The sequence below is a fragment of the Pan troglodytes genome, chromosome 1 (genome assembly GCF_028858775.2).
Source record: "Pan troglodytes isolate AG18354 chromosome 1, NHGRI_mPanTro3-v2.0_pri, whole genome shotgun sequence".
Classification (NCBI taxonomy): domain Eukaryota; kingdom Metazoa; phylum Chordata; class Mammalia; order Primates; family Hominidae; genus Pan; species Pan troglodytes.
Window position 1 is genome coordinate 130,234,732 of NC_072398.2, and position 16,078 is coordinate 130,250,809.

Below are 16,078 nucleotides of genomic sequence, written 5' to 3' on the forward strand. Positions count from 1 at the left end.
TCAACCATTGTGGAAGACAATGTGGCGATTCCTCAAGGATCTAGAACTAGAAATACCACTTGACCCAGTGATCCCACAAAGGATTATAAATCATGCTACTATAAAGACACATGCACACGTATGTTTATTGTGGCACTATTCACAATAGCAGACTTGGAACCAACCCAAATGTCCATCAATGATAGACTGTATTAAGAAATTGTGGCACATATACACCGGGGAGTAGGGGGTGGGGGGAGGGATAGCATTAGGAGAAATACCTAATGTAAATGAGGAGTTGATGGGTGCAGCAAACCAACATGGCACATGCATACCTATTTAACAAACCTGCAAATTGTGCACATGTACCCTAGAACTTAAAAGTATAACAAAATAAAAAATAAATTAAAAAACTAAAGAACCAAAAGGAGCCAATTTTTTTTTCTTTTTGCAGCTATTAAGTTAAGTTAAAAAATCTCAATATGCTTTTCACTTTTTTGACTTACTTTTCTTTGAAGGGCTAAATATGTGGATGATTCCAAAGTCAAAAATATTTTAAAAACATATTTTGTCTGGGTATGGTGTCTCACACCTATAATCCCAGCACTTTGGGAGACTGAGGAGGGTGTATTTCTTGAGTCCAGGAGTTTGAGACCAGCCTGGACAACATGGCAAAACCCCATCTCTACAAAAATTAGCCAGGCGTGGTGGTGTGCACCTGTAGTCCTAGCTATTTGGGAGGCTGAAGTAGGAGGATGGCTTGAGGCCAGGAGGCAGATGCTGCAGAGACTGTGCCACTGCCCTCACTCTAGCCTGGGCAACAGAGACAGACCCTGTCTCAAGAAAATATATAAATAAAATAAAATGAAAATTCAAAGTCTCACTTCTAATCCCTTTCCTCTGCCTAAAAGGTAACTGTATTTACTTTTGATTTATTCTTCCAGTGTTTCTTTTCAAAATTATATGAAAACATTTAGATTATATGCATGTCTCTTCTTCTTATATAAAAGGTAGCAGTGCTTTTATATAGCTTATGCTATAAACCTATATATCATGTGCTACACATTTAGTGCTATCTTGTTCTCTTAATATTCTTGAAAATCATACCACATTATCACATAAAGATCATCTTTATTCTCCTTTTTAAGGTTGTACAGAACTGCTTTACTGATGATGTAATATTACAAAATACATATTTGGTCTTTGACCCCATTTCCTGACATACAGCTCTTAAAATCCTTGGACTCTCTAAAGTGATGTCTTTCTAATGAGTTGACTGATGGCTGGCAGCCTGTAGGTAGCTTCAGGATGTGGGCTGGTCATGCAGAAAGATCAAGGCATGATTAGAAAGATCCAGATAGGGAGAGCGGCTGAAGGTTAAGTTGATCACCAATGGCCAATTAATCAATCATGCCTATGTAATGAAGCCTCCATAAAAACCCAAAAGGACAGGGTTTGGGAAGCTTCCAGATAGCTGAAGACATGAAGTTTCCTGGAGTGTGGCTCACCTAGAAATGACATGGAAGCTCTGTCCTTCCCCCATACCTCACCCCATGCATCTCTTCATCTGTATCCTTTGTTATATCCTTTATAATAAGCTAGTAAACATGCTTCCCTGAGTTCTGTGAGCTGCTTTAGCAAATTAATCGAATCCAAGGAGGGGGTAGTGGGATCCCCAGTTTATAGCCGGTCAGTCAGAAGCACAGGCAAACTAACCTGGGGTTTGCAAATGGCATCAGAACCTGTGAGATCTCACACTGTCTCCAGGCAGTGTCAGAATTGAACTGAATTAGAGGATACTCAGCTACTGTCTGCTGGAGAACCGATTGTGTGAAAATAAGTAATTCAAAATCTAAGCTGTTGGAACTTCAAAATATTTTGAGCCTTAAAGGAATGCGATTATAGGACCTCAGTCACATAACAGGGACCTGTAACCACTGTTTCTCTGATTAGATTTGCCTTCTCTCTTACCCACATAGTTTTATAAAATGTTGTAAATGATTAAAGGGCACCTAGGCAGCCCATTCTCTCTTCACTGTAGATTATCTGCCCTTTTACTTTTTTCATACACAGACTATCATGTCTAAGATGAAATGTTAAAAACACTCTTTTAAATTGAAAAGGAAATGAAAGCAAGCTGTAACTCATTAGATTGTTATAACTCATAAACCAGCCTTGCATAGAAAATGCTATAACCCTAATACATTTGTTTTCTGCCTATATAAGCAAGAACTTAACTTTTAATTTGGGAGCACAGACTCCATTTCTCTGGAGTTTGTGTTTCCCAGATGGCCATTCTCAGCTTTTCACTTGAATAAAGCTAGGCTCTGATTCTTTCGATTATTTCAGATTAACACTTGCTTGGTGTCTGGGGAAAAAACCCCACACATTTCACAGAAGTCTACTGTGTTGATTGTTGCTGGGTGAGAGAACAGAAAAAGCACTTTGAGTGTTTTTTCCACAGAGATGGCCATTTGTGTTCTTTCCAATCTTTTGCTATTATAAATAAAGGCACAAAGAATGACTTTACAGATATGTTCTTTTATATTTTTTGCAAATTTGCCTTTGGGATATATTCCCAAAAGTGTGATTGCTTAATTAAAGGTATATGCATATTTAATTTTGCTAGACATTGCCCAATTCCTCTGAGTTAATACTATTCTCATTCCTATCAGCAAAGTATGAGAGTACCTATTTTACCCACAGCCTTGCCAAAAGATTACGCAAACCTTTGGACATTTATCTACTGATGGGTAAGAAGTGGTGTCTCAATGCAGTTTTAATTTCTATTTCTTCCTTATACGTTGAGCTAAACTACTCTTCTAAAAGTTGTTTGTGCTTCCTGCCAGAGGATGCCGTCAAGGAGGCATTGTTAAAATCTCTCTTCCCACTGCCGTCATGTCGCAGTCAGTTTTCTAAAGAGCCCGAACAGCTGTGGAAGCTCTTCATTGTCATTGGAGGGTTGAGCTTTGAAACAAAGCTGAGGAAGATCTGAGGAGCCATTCCGAGCAATGGGGAACACTCACAGTGTGTGGTAATGTGAGATCCAAACACCAAGCACTCCAGGGACCTAGGGTTTGTCACGTATGCCACTCCAGGGGCTTTGGGTTTGTCACGTATGCCACTGTGGAGGAGGTAGATGCAGTCATGAATGCAAAGCTACACAAGGTGGATGGAAGAGTTGCGGAACCAAAGAGAGCTGTCTCAAGAGAAGACTCTCAAAGACCAGTGCCCACTTAACTGTGAAAAAGATATTTGTTGCTGGCATTAAAGAGTATACTGAAGAACATCACCTAAGAGATTATTTTGAACAGTATGGAAAAACTGAAGTGATTGAAATCATGACTGACCAAGGCAATGGCAAGAAAAAAGGCTTTGCCTTTGTAAGCATGACTGTGGATAAGATTGTCATTCTGAAATACCATACTGTGAATGGCCACAATTGTGAAATTAGGGAAGCTGTGTCAAATCAAGAGATGCCTAGTGCTTCATCTAGCCGAAAAGGGTGAAGTGCTTCTGGAAACTTTGGTGGTGGTTGTGGAGGTGGTTTTGGTGGGAATGGCAATTTTGGTTGTGGTGGAAACTTTAGTGGTCATGGTGGCTTTGGTGGTAGCTCTGGTGGTGGTGGATATGGTGGCAGTGGGATGGTTAAAATGGATTTTGTAATAATGGAAGCAAATTTGGAGGTGCTGAAAGCTACAATGATCTTGGCAATTACAACAGTCTTCAAATTCTGGACCCATGAAGGAAGGAAACTTTGGTGGCAGAAGATCTGGCCCCTATGGTGGTGGAGGCAAATTCTTTGCTAAACTATGAAACCAAGGTGGCTGTGGCAGTTCCAATAGCTGCAGAAGCTATGGCAGTAGCAGAAGATTTTAATTACTGCTAGGAAATAAAGTTTAGCAGGAGAGAAGAGCCAGAGAAGTGACAGGGAAACTACAGGTTACAACGGATTTGTGAATTCAGCCAAGCACAGTGGTGGCAGGGCCTAGCTGCTACAAAGAAGACATGTTTTAGACAGTATTTGTGTATATGGGCAAAAAACATGAAAATTATATTTGTGATTAATTATGTAACAATTAATAACAGGTTATCTTAGTTTATGTTCTATGGAAAGTGTAAAACAGTCTACTGAAGGGTTTTAATATAAGATTTTATTTTTTGCACCCATGCTGTTGATTGCTAAATGTTATAGTCCGATCATGACACTGAATGTGTCTTTAAAAATAAATAAATTAATCACATTAAATTTGTATTTCTTTTCCTGTAACTTAAATGAACTTATACTTTTACCCAGTTTTCTATCAGGAAGTTGGTCTCTTAATTAAATTACATTTTTATTTTTAGAAGCTCTCTTTATATTAGAAATGTTAGCCCTTCATGATCTAAGTGGCCAATACTTACTCTAATTTATTGTGTCTTGTGACTTTCCTTATGATGCTTTTTTCTTATGCCAAAATTCTTCTTTTTAAAAATGTAGCTTAATTCATTAATCTTTTCTCTTACTGATTTTCTAGTTTTGAGCCACAGCTACCCCTTAATATTCTCATGCTACCGTAAATAATTCAGCCATGCCTTCTTTTAATACTAGCATGGTTTCATGTTTTACTTTTAAAACACTAACCCATTTGAAATATTTCCGGGTATATAGTATAACATAGAGCTCTAAATTTATCTTTTTCCAAATGGCTATCCAGTTTTTAGGGAAGCCATCTTTTTTCCAATGATTTGAGGTGCTGTCTTTATCATTAGTAAGCCACTATATATATATAAACCCATCTCTGGACATCCTAATCTGCTCCATTAGTCTTCTTGCTCTTTCAGGTATCTAATTATGTTCATTATAAAGGCTTTATATTTTACATCTTCTTTTCCAGGATTTACTTGGCTATTCCTCCTGTTTGTTTTTTCCTTATAAACTTTAAAATCAATTTTTACTATTTCCTCCTCAGAATAAAAGGACCTACTGGTATTTTTATTAGAATATTTTAAAACTTTTATAAACAAACACAAAAAGCATTGACATGTTGCTGTTTTTTTTTTTTTTTTTTAGACGGAGTCTCGCTCTGTTGCCCAGGCTGGAGTGCAGTGGCACGATCTCAGCTCACTGCAAGCTCCACCTCCTGGGTTCATGCCATTCTCCTGCCTCAGCCTCTCAAGTAGCTAGGACTACAGGTGCCCACCACCATGCCCAGCTAATTTTTTGTATTTTTTTTTTTTTTTTTTTTTTTTAGTAGAGACAGGGTTTCACTGTGTTAGCCAGGTTGGTCTCGATCTCCTGACCTTGTGATCTGCCCACCCTGGCCTCCCAAAGTGCTGGGATTACAGGCGAGAGCCACCGCGCCCAGTCAGCTGATTCTTTAAAAATGTCATAGTTGACAAAAAAGGCTCTGTTCGAGTCTACTTCTGTGTTTTTTAAAGGGTTTAAATTCCTTGTGTAAATTTTACTCATTTAACCTCTACGTTATCTTTGTTGTTGCTACTGAAGAGGTGTCTTCTCTTTAATTACATCATTCAGTTGGAATTTGTTTATATATATATAAAGAACATTGATTTTTGCATATCAATCTTATATCTGTAACTTTGCTAAATTGTCTGTCATAGTTTTCCCATCAACTTTCACGGGCTTTACAGACATATAATTATATACTTGGCATTAAAAAAACCATTGCTCCAATTTCTAAGTCTCAAATACTTTCTCTTGTCTAATGTTACTGGCTAATGATCACTAATACTATGTTAAATAGCAGAGGCAACAGAGACAATCCTTGTCTAGTTCCCTATTTTGGTAGTAATGCCTCTAGTGTTACACCTTAAGAAAGGGATTTAGACTTTAGGGCTGTGATGCATGTAATTTATCATGTTAAGGAATTATCTATTGATTTACACATGGCCACAAACATGGGAACAACAGACTCTGCAGACTACTAGAGAGAGGAGGGAGTGGGGGATGGGTTGAAAAACTACCTATTGGGTACTATACTCTCTACCTGGGTGCAATATACCCATGTAACAATCCTGCACATGTACCCCTTCTATCTAAAATAAAAGCTGAAATTGAGAGACAGAGACATTATTCCAGGTAAGCCTGATTTAATCAGATGCAAAGCCCTTAACAGATGGACTGGAGCTCTCCCTGAGATCAGATGCTCTCTTGCTGACCTTGGAAAGGTAAGCTGCTGTGTGTTACACAGCTGTAATGAAACAAATTCTGCCAACAGCCATATAAGCTTGCAAGATGACCCTGAGCCTCAGATGAAACTATGGCCCCAACCAACACTTCAGTTGCAGTCCTGTGAGACCCTGAACAGAGGAGCCAACTAAGCTGTGCCCAGACTCTTGATCACAGAAACTGTGAGATAATAAATGAGCACTGTTTTAAGCTGGAAAAATTGTGGCAATGTGTTATGCAGCAACAGAAAACTAATACATATGGCAATTCTTCAGTCTAGTAAAAAGAAACAAGTAAGTTTAACGAAGTGTGATAGGTGTTAGAAATGCTTAGGACACAAAATAAAAAAACAGTTAATTCTATATAGTAGTTTACAACAGGCTTCACAAAGGAGATGCCCCTTGAGATGAATTTTATAAGAGGTATTCAAAAGGTAGACATTAGCTACCTATCAAAATCCCAGTGACATTTTTTTCTAGAAATAGAAAAATCTATCTTAAAATTCCTATGGGATCTCAAGAAACCCATAATAGTCAAAACAATCTTGAAAAAGAACAAGGTTGCAGGTCTCACACTTCCTAATTTCAAGTTACTACAAAGCAATAGTAACAAAAACAGTGTGGCACTGACATAAAAACAGACATATAGACCACTGGGACAGAACAGACAGCCCAGAAATAAACTCTGACATACATGGTTAAATGGTTTTCAACACAGATGCCAAGGCAATTCAATGGGGAAAGGACAGACTTCTCAATAACTGGTGATGGGAAAACTGGATTTTTACATGCAAAAGAAGGAAGCTGGACCCTTACCTCACACCATATATAAAAATTAACTCAGAATAAAATGTAAGACCTAAAACTATAAAACTCTTAGAAGAAAACATAGGAGAAAGCTTCATGACATTGGTTTGGTTGATTTCTCAGATGTGACACCAAAAGCTTAGGAAACAAAAGAAAAAACATGAAAATTAAGGCAAATCATGGAAAAAGAGAAAATATCTGCATATTATACATCTGATAAAGTTAATATCCAGAATATATAAAGAACACCCACAATTCAACAACAACAAACAATTTAAAAATGGACAAAGTACTTGAATAGACATTTTCCCAAAGATATACAAAATGGCCAATAAGTACAAGAAAAAATGTTCAACATCAGTAATCATTAGGGAAATGCAAATCAAAACAATAAGACCACTTGATACGCGTTACGTTAATGGGTTTTCTGGTAGATAAAAACAGAAACAAAAAACAAAAATAAAAACAAAAACAAAACAAAACAGAAAATAACAAGTTTTGGAAAGCATGTGGAGAAATTACAACCCTTCTGCATTGTAGGTGAAAATGTAAAATGGTGTGGCAGCTATGGAAAAGAGCATGGCAGTTTCTCAAAAAATTAAAAACAGAATTACCATATGATCCAGCAATTCCACTTCCAAGTAAATACTCAGATGTTTAAATAAATAATTCAAAACCTCCCACAGATGTTTTGAATTATTGACACAAATTTGCAATTGAGCAGTTTCTTACATGGGTACATAGTATGTCTGTAGGTAGTAATAGCAGATTTTTATTTACTTTTAACATTGATTTATTTCTTAGGAATACTGAGAAGGTAAATAAATAATAAGAACATGTAAAATGCTAAGCAAAAATGAAGAGCTACACAGGCATTCCTACATACATAGATATAGATATAGATACAGATAATCTATGTGTATGAGTATGAGTAAATATACTAAATCTATGTGTATAAGTAAATACTCAGAAGTGGAATTATTCAGTCTTAAAAAGAAAGGGTATTCTGACATATACTACAAAGTGAATGAAACTTGAGGACATTATTGTAAGTGAAATAAACTAGTCACAAAAGGCCAAATATTGTATGACTCTACTTTTATAAGGTACCACTTATATATGTCACAACTTCATAGAGACAGAAAAAATAGTGGTTGCTAGGGGCTGAGGTGCAGGGTGAATTGGGAGTTATTGCTTAATGGTTACAGAATTTCAGTTCTGCAACATGAAAAGAGTTCTGTGGATGGACGGCAGTGATGGCAGCACAACAATGTGACTGTACTTAATGCCACTGAACTGTATACTTAACAGTGATTCAGATGGTAAATTTTATGTTATGCTTATCACAATTATTTTGAAAAGGTAGACATTAGTAGGCAAGATTTTCTAAGGAAAAGATACTTGATGAGCAGAGATACAGAGGTATAAGCTAACTTAACATGCTCTAAAAAGTACAAACAATTTGGTACCACTGAGACTTAGGGCAGGAGTCTTCAAACTAGAGTACATATAGGAGTGTGTACTACATTTCACAATTCTGGTGACACTAATCACAAAAAAATACCCTTGGGGATACCCATATACTTTCTGAAAGATGTTTAGAATAGTTATAAGAGAATAAAATATCAGATCCTCCACTTCCATAGGTACTCATTCCAAAACTGACCAGACACCAGACTGAGACAATTGGTCTAGTAAATTAGTAAGTTCTCTATTGCTCCCCTCCCATTTCACAATTACCACTTCAGCCACTTGACAAAAGAAAAGCATGTAATTCACCCACAGAAAATACTACTATGGTAAACTGTGCCAGAGTTTGAAAATCACTGGAGTAGAAAAAAAAAAAAGAAAAACGAAAAGAAGACAATTTGAAACATTGGTATCTGGTAAGCCTTTAATAAAAGCCTTTGTCTCTGCTCATAAACCTGAGGTATAGTTTTATGGCTTCTCTGTTTTATGTAATTCCTATTAAGGGCAAAGAGTGGTATTAGGAACAAGGTATTCTGGCCCATATATTAGGAATGTTCTGAGTTCAGACATATTGTAAAGTGGGATGACTAAAGTAATGATAGGTTTAGTAATAATCCCTCTTCTATTGTCCCCCAGATACTGACAAAGAATATGTCACTCCTGAGAGAAGTCCCAAGACACCTTTGTCAAACAATAGTAAAAACCTGTATCTCTTTAATGTCATTTATTTACACAATATACAGACCTTAAAATAAAGCTATTAATTTTTTTTGGAGGAAAGCTGGGAGTATTGGTTAAAAAACAATAAACAGCTTGAACAATTCCAAGCCATCATCAAAGTTGGCTTTAAAAACCTCATATAAAGTATTGTCACTCACTATGATAGTTAAGAAATCACATTTGATAGTGATTATTCCAGTGTATAGGTGATAGCCAAAAATAAGTTAGTCACCAAGTCTATCACTATAGCTCCATTCCCTATTCCAACACCACTCTGCTTCATAAAATGCATAAAATGGCAGAAGACACACTTCACCAGATTGTAGCAAAAATTGTAAAAAGAACTAGTTTTGGTTTCTGAAAAGTTTAAACTGACTTGCATAAAGCACTGGATGTAACTATTAGAAACATACTAGAATTCATGCCTATAAAAAGTACTATGTGAGGAACCCAGGTTTTGATGCAGTCAAAAGACGGTTGTCGCTGTGTAACTGAAAAATGAAGCAAGACTTTCTCTGAAAGAAAGAACTTTTTCTGAAAGTATGATTTGACTGATTGGGTTGACAATGAAGGCTAGTTCTGACAATTAGGTTATATAGAGGGTATTTCTAAAAATAAATGAGCTAAATTTGTAGTGGGAAGGCTTTGATTAGCATATATTAAACACAAATACTTTGAAGCTTCAAATATGAGCTAAAAATAGAAAATCATGGCACTGAATTTTTTTTTCTTTTTGTGGGACAGAGTCTTGGTCTGTCACCCAGGCTGGAGTGCAGTGGCAGTGGCGTGATCACGACTCACTGCAGCCTCGACTTCCCAAGCTCAAGCGATCCTCCCACAGATGTTCTGAATTATTGACAAAAACTTGCAATTGAGCAGTTTCTTACATGGGTACATAGTATGTCTGTAGGTAGTAATAGCAGATTTTTATTTGCTTTTAACATTGATTTATTTCTCAGAAATACTGAGAAGGTAAATAAATTACAAGAACATGTAAAATGCTAAGCAAAAATGAAGAGCTACACAAGCATTCCTACATACATTTTTTAATATATATATATAGGTATTGATATAGATACAGATAATCTATGTGCATCCTCACTAGATGTGTTCTGCTTCTTCCATTTGCACAAAGAGATAGTTTAAATAGTTTCTTAGGAAAATATTATATTTCCACACCTTAAGAAGATGTAACCTCTGACTTCCTTATTCTTTTTACCACAATATGAAAATATCTAAGCAGTTTATCTGGATAATAGAGCAAAGAAAAGATGAGAGTCCTATATTCTTATAGTTCATAACCTAAATGGCCCCTTATTGCCTTCTCTAAGTGTGCAATATTTAATTTCTACTTTCTAGTAATCTCTGTTCTCAGGTCCTGATAACTTCCTGTCTCTATATCCTTGAAGTAGGCCATATTCTGAGAATTCTTATTTTCCATTATTAGCCTTGGCTTTTAACATGCTAAAGGTGTCATGTGTAAACACTCCATGAAGTGGTACTTAGTTGTACAACCATGAAAATTAGAATAAAGTCAAAAATCCACACTTGAGAAAACAGAGGGGTCCAGAAACTTGAGTGTCACAAAGCCAGAACTGTAAGTCAAGCCTGCTGAATCTCAATCTAGGTCACCAAAATTCCACAAATATTACTGTGCACCAAACACAATGATACAAAGCTGAACAAGACTCAGTCCTATGCTCATGTACTGGCATGTACACGTATGTATATAGAGATACACTATGCCACCATTTATGAAAACAATAATTTGATAAATTTAAAGGTAAAAACACACAGTTTAGAAATGGAAGAAAAGGCTTCATGGAAGAAACAGTATTAGAACTGAACCTTAAAGAATTGTTAGGACATGCCTCCAGCAAAGACTTGGAACCAACCCAAAGGTCCAACAATGATAGACTGGATTAAGAAAATGTGGTACATATACACCATGGAATACTATGCAGCCACAAAAAAGGATGAGTTCATGTCCTTTGTAGGGACATGGATGAAGCTGGAAACCATCATTCTCAGCAAACTATCACAAGGACAAAAAACCAAACACCGCATGTTCTCACTCATAGGTGGGGATTGAACAATGAGAACACTTGGACACAGGAAGGGGAACATCACACACCGGGGCCTGTAGTAGGGTGGGGGGAGTGGGGAGGGATAGCATTAGGAGATATACCTAATGTAAATGACGAGTTAATGGGTGCAGCACACCAACATGGCACATGTACACATATATAACAAACCTGCATGTTGTGCACATGTACCCTAGAATTTAAAGTATAATAAAAAAAATTTAAAAAAAAATTGTTAGGACAATGATGGGAATCATGAGGAAGAAAGGCATCAAGATAAGAATACTATGAGCAAAGGTACAGGGGAAGCAAAGTATAGAGAGTATCTTCCATAAATAACAAGTGATAAAGCTAAAAAAAATTGTGGTGGCCAGGCACAGTGGCTCACACCTGTAATCCCAGCACTTTGGGAGGCCGAGGCAGGCAGATCACGAGGTCAGGAGATCAAGACCATCCTGGCCAACATGGTGAAACCCCATCTCTACTAAAAATACAAAAATTAGCTGGGTGTGGTGGTGCATGCCTGTAATCCCAGCTACTCGGGAGGCTGAGGCAGGAGAATCCCCTGAACCAGGGAGGCAGAGCTTGCAGTGAGCCGAGATTGCGCCACAGCACTCTAGCCTGGCGACAGAGCGAGACTCCGTCTCAAAAAAAAAAAAAAGAAAAAAGAAAAAGAAAAAGAGTGGAATAATATATACAAACTGCTATGGAAAATAACTGGCTGGAAGGGAGGTTGGGGCAGATGACAGAGCTCTTTAACCATAAGACTTATTCTGTAAACAGAGATAAGACATCAACAATTTTAGAAGAGGGGGCCCTTGATTAAATTACCATCTATACCATACCTTGTTCATTTTTACAGTCTAGCTCTGTATTGTTTTTATTTGTGTATAGGTTTCTCTCTCTCATATTACTTGGTGAGATCTTTGTATTCCACTTCTCTAGAACACTCTAACACACTCCCAGTAAGTTTCCTTAAATAAACCTACACAAACCAAGCAATCCCATATCAAACAATGATAAGGCATAAATAAAAAGGAAAAAGTGTTGACTTGATTTTTAATCACAGACCTACACATATATACCATCATTAGATTTTAAATTACTAACGTATATATCTAGTTATATTACACCACTCACATTTCTATTTTTCATGCTTTGTAATAGAAATATCAGTTGCAAACCACAAAAAGGCCATATTAAGCAGTTTCTTATTTATTTATTTATTTATTTATTTATTTATTTATTTTTGAGACAGAGTCTTGCTCTGTTGCCCAGGCTGAAGTGCAGTGGCACAATCTCGACTCACTGCAACCTCCACCTCCCAGGTTCAAGCGATTCTCCTGCCTCAGCCTCCCAAGTAGCTGGGATTACAGATGTGTGCCACCACACCTGGCTAATTTTTGTATTTTTAGTAGAGATGGGGTTTCACCATGTTGGCCAGGTTGGTCTCAAACTCGTGACCTCAGGTGATCTACCCGCCTCGGCCTCCCAAAGTGCTGGGATTACAGGCATGAGCAACCGCGCCCGGCCATTAAGCAGTTTCTTATGGGACTAACCGTTCTAAAACTTTTGTGGAAAAGGAACAACACTCTGATTTTTAAATTTCTTCCTTCATTTTAGCTTTTATACTCCAATAAAGTCAGTGATGAAACATACAACATTTCTTAGAAAAACTACAGTTCAAATATAGCAACAACAAAAATGGTAGGGTTAGATTAAAAGCAGAAATAGCACACTCTGGTGTTTGTACACAGCTCTTCTTATTTGACTTTTTGAGGAGTTTTTGGCTTTAGGGTAAAGGAAAAAATAATACAGTATGCTTGATGTTTAAAAGAAACCAAATACATTTCAACAATGAATTCCTGAATAACTCTGATTGGAAGATGGTATCTCAGAACACTTTAACTCCAATTTACAAATCCAGTTTACAAATAGACTCCTAATTTACAAATTGGTAGTATTTTAAGGTATTTTTAAGTTGGCTGTTTAAAAATCATCAATTTCCCACAAGAAACAATGCAAAAAGCAGTTAGGTTTTACAGTGAATATTTTAATAAGAGCACAGTACTAAACTCTGGTACTAAACTCTGGTAACTGAACAGTAAAAATTAAAAAAAAAATACTCAGTGAGTTTCAAATAAGAGCATGGAAAATAAAATCCAGTATGCAATCCTAGTAACCAAAAACCCTGCTCCCTCTTCATTGGCCAGGAGATAACCTTATCTCTAATACTAGCAGTTACAACCTTTTGGAGGCATTGACAGTTAAGGCATATTTACGAATTGTGCATGTGTGTGTTTATGTGTGTAGTAATGTAATGGCAGAGAGAGGAAATGAGTGGAGATTTTGCTTAAGTCAGGAATTTTTTAAATATACTTAATGGTGGTTTATTGGTAGTTGTACTGAATTAATACCTGATACTGTATCCTCAGATCCTAAGAAAGTGTTGAGGACAAAGCAGATGTTTCAATAAAAACTACTGAATTTTTGCTGAATGATATTCTTACATAATTAGGTTCTTAAGTTCAAAATTCTGTTTACCATTACTATGCTCATTGTGTTCTTTCCAGTATTATAAAACCTTCTGCCAGCCTTTAACTAGGGTTCCTCATCTGAACCAATGAACACAGAAAATGATTTTAGCGACTATTTCTCAATTCCCCCAAGGATAATACGTAACTGTACTTATCTAGATACATAGGTAAGAAGTTAATAATTCCATACAAATTGAGGCTTTATAGTATTAGGGTGTTCTTTCTCAATTGAGAAAGGCTGTTAGACTAATCAGTTTTATAAATGTTCTTACTATGATGGTTTTATGTATGATTAAAGAATACAATAACTATGCAATAATGTTCCCATATGTTCAATTTTACAATATGGGCACATATACAAGCAGCAAGTTAAAATCTTGGCAAACTGTTTATCTTAGTCCCCAAAAGTAATAGTTCACAAATTATAACCACTTGAAAGGCAAACCACAAAGGAAATTGTTAGGGAACACCCAAAAACAATTTTGAAAAAAGTAAAATCTCCAGAATTTGTCATATGGTAACTTTCTACATATTAAAAAAAAAAAATGCTTACTTTTTACTTAATACAGACCACAAATTTATTCTATTCAACTCTTTCTATTTAAATATGAAATCAACAAGATTTATCAAAATCAGTACAGGGTCTAAATCCTATATTCATGAACAATGACGATTTCTTATAATTTAGAATTTCAAGTTTATAATTTTGTTTCCATTAGTATATATTCTATTTCATACAGACCATTATTTATCATTTCTAAAGTCTGTACCTCAGTTTGCCTCTAAAAATTTGTTTCCTCTAAAATTAAGCTGCTATTTTAAAACTTTTTAGACCTAACAAAAAGACTTGTTTTTGGTTAAAAAGCTTTTCTTTGTACTTACAAATGATTTTGTGATACACAGAAAATTGATTTTTTTAAAAAATCTAGCAAGGCTTCAGAAATATCACACCAGTAACAAAGTATATTTCTATATCCCGCTTAGTATTATAATTATCCATCATGCATAGGTAACCCTTTCATTTAAGTGAATAAAAAATCAAGCTACAGATCTATGTAAATTGCCTCGTCTCTAAACTGCAGAGAGATTCAAAGCTACAACTAATTGTTCAGATTTCTGCATTCTAAGTTATGAATTCATCTTCTATCCCAACTCACCTTAGGGAAAAAAGGAGCAGAACTACTCTGAAAGCTCTTATAGGAATCATATTTTCAGAAAATAAAAAAATCACACTCTTACATTATATTCATTCTCCTGTTTTTCATTGCAAAACAAAATTCATCACAATACAACTCAGTTTTACCCCAAAATTTATTATCACCCTTTGTCTGTGTAGAAAATGTTGAAAAAAAAAAAACCTGTCTTTTTGTAAGAAATCACTTTCACTGTGGAAGTGAAAATGGAACGCTGGGCAAGCTAGAAGGGATAGACATATATTTCCATGGCACGTTTTCAACTGAGCAGCAGTAGACCCAGAGAATTTAAAAGAAGTGCCACTATTTCTCTTGCTATTGATGAACTGCAAATACTGAATATATAAAAATTAATGGTAGGGAAAAATACTTCTTTATACTCTATTTAGTTGATTTTTTAAGAGTTTTCACTATTTCCTAAAATCAGGCAAATTTTTACCAATTTGAAAAACATCTCAGAGTGATCTCCTTGCAAATAGTTCTTTATCAGGTGTACATTTAAATAAATTCAGTTTGTTTTCTTTTTTAAATGAAAAAAATGCTGAACTAGAATTTCTTTATTTTGTACTTTGGAGCTACTTTTTAACTGACTTTCATTAAAAAACTTATGCTTTTTTAAAGTCTAAGTCAAAAATGTTACCATAGAGAAATTAGGCAAGAGATGTAATTTTAAAATTACACTACCCAGAGAGAGCCAATTAACATTCTGGGAAATATATTCTCTCTATATATGAATGCTAATTGGGATCTGGTGTGTACAGGCACGCACACACACACACTCTCTATATATAGTTTCTCCCTCATACATGTAAAGATAAATGCGTAGTTTAGACACAGACCTTTTACAAGAATTTTTCTTATGTGTTGCTCTGTACCTTGTTGTCATTTATTACCATTGAATCTAAGCCTTTGCTGACAACTTAGTCATCCAAAACTTAATATTGACTTAAAATAATGACTATACTATTACCTTTCATCTGAAACCTGTGAATGCTCTCTGATGCTGACCAAGCTTAACAATCTACATATAGTAGAAGTTCAATAATTTTTTTAAAAATGTGCCTAAAAATGATTGTAAAGAAATACTGCTAACAGTGGTTATGTGACCTCTGCGTGT

General features: G+C 35.8%; 1 protein-coding gene and 1 pseudogene across 5 annotated transcripts in view; one reads left to right on the forward strand and one right to left on the reverse strand.

Moving 5' to 3' along the window:
- SLC30A7 (solute carrier family 30 member 7) overlaps positions 1-16,078 on the reverse strand; it is a 99,790-nt gene that overhangs the window by 51,357 nt on the left and 32,355 nt on the right. The window lies entirely within an intron of this gene.
- LOC129136286 (heterogeneous nuclear ribonucleoprotein A1-like) lies at positions 2,729-3,858 on the forward strand (annotated as a pseudogene).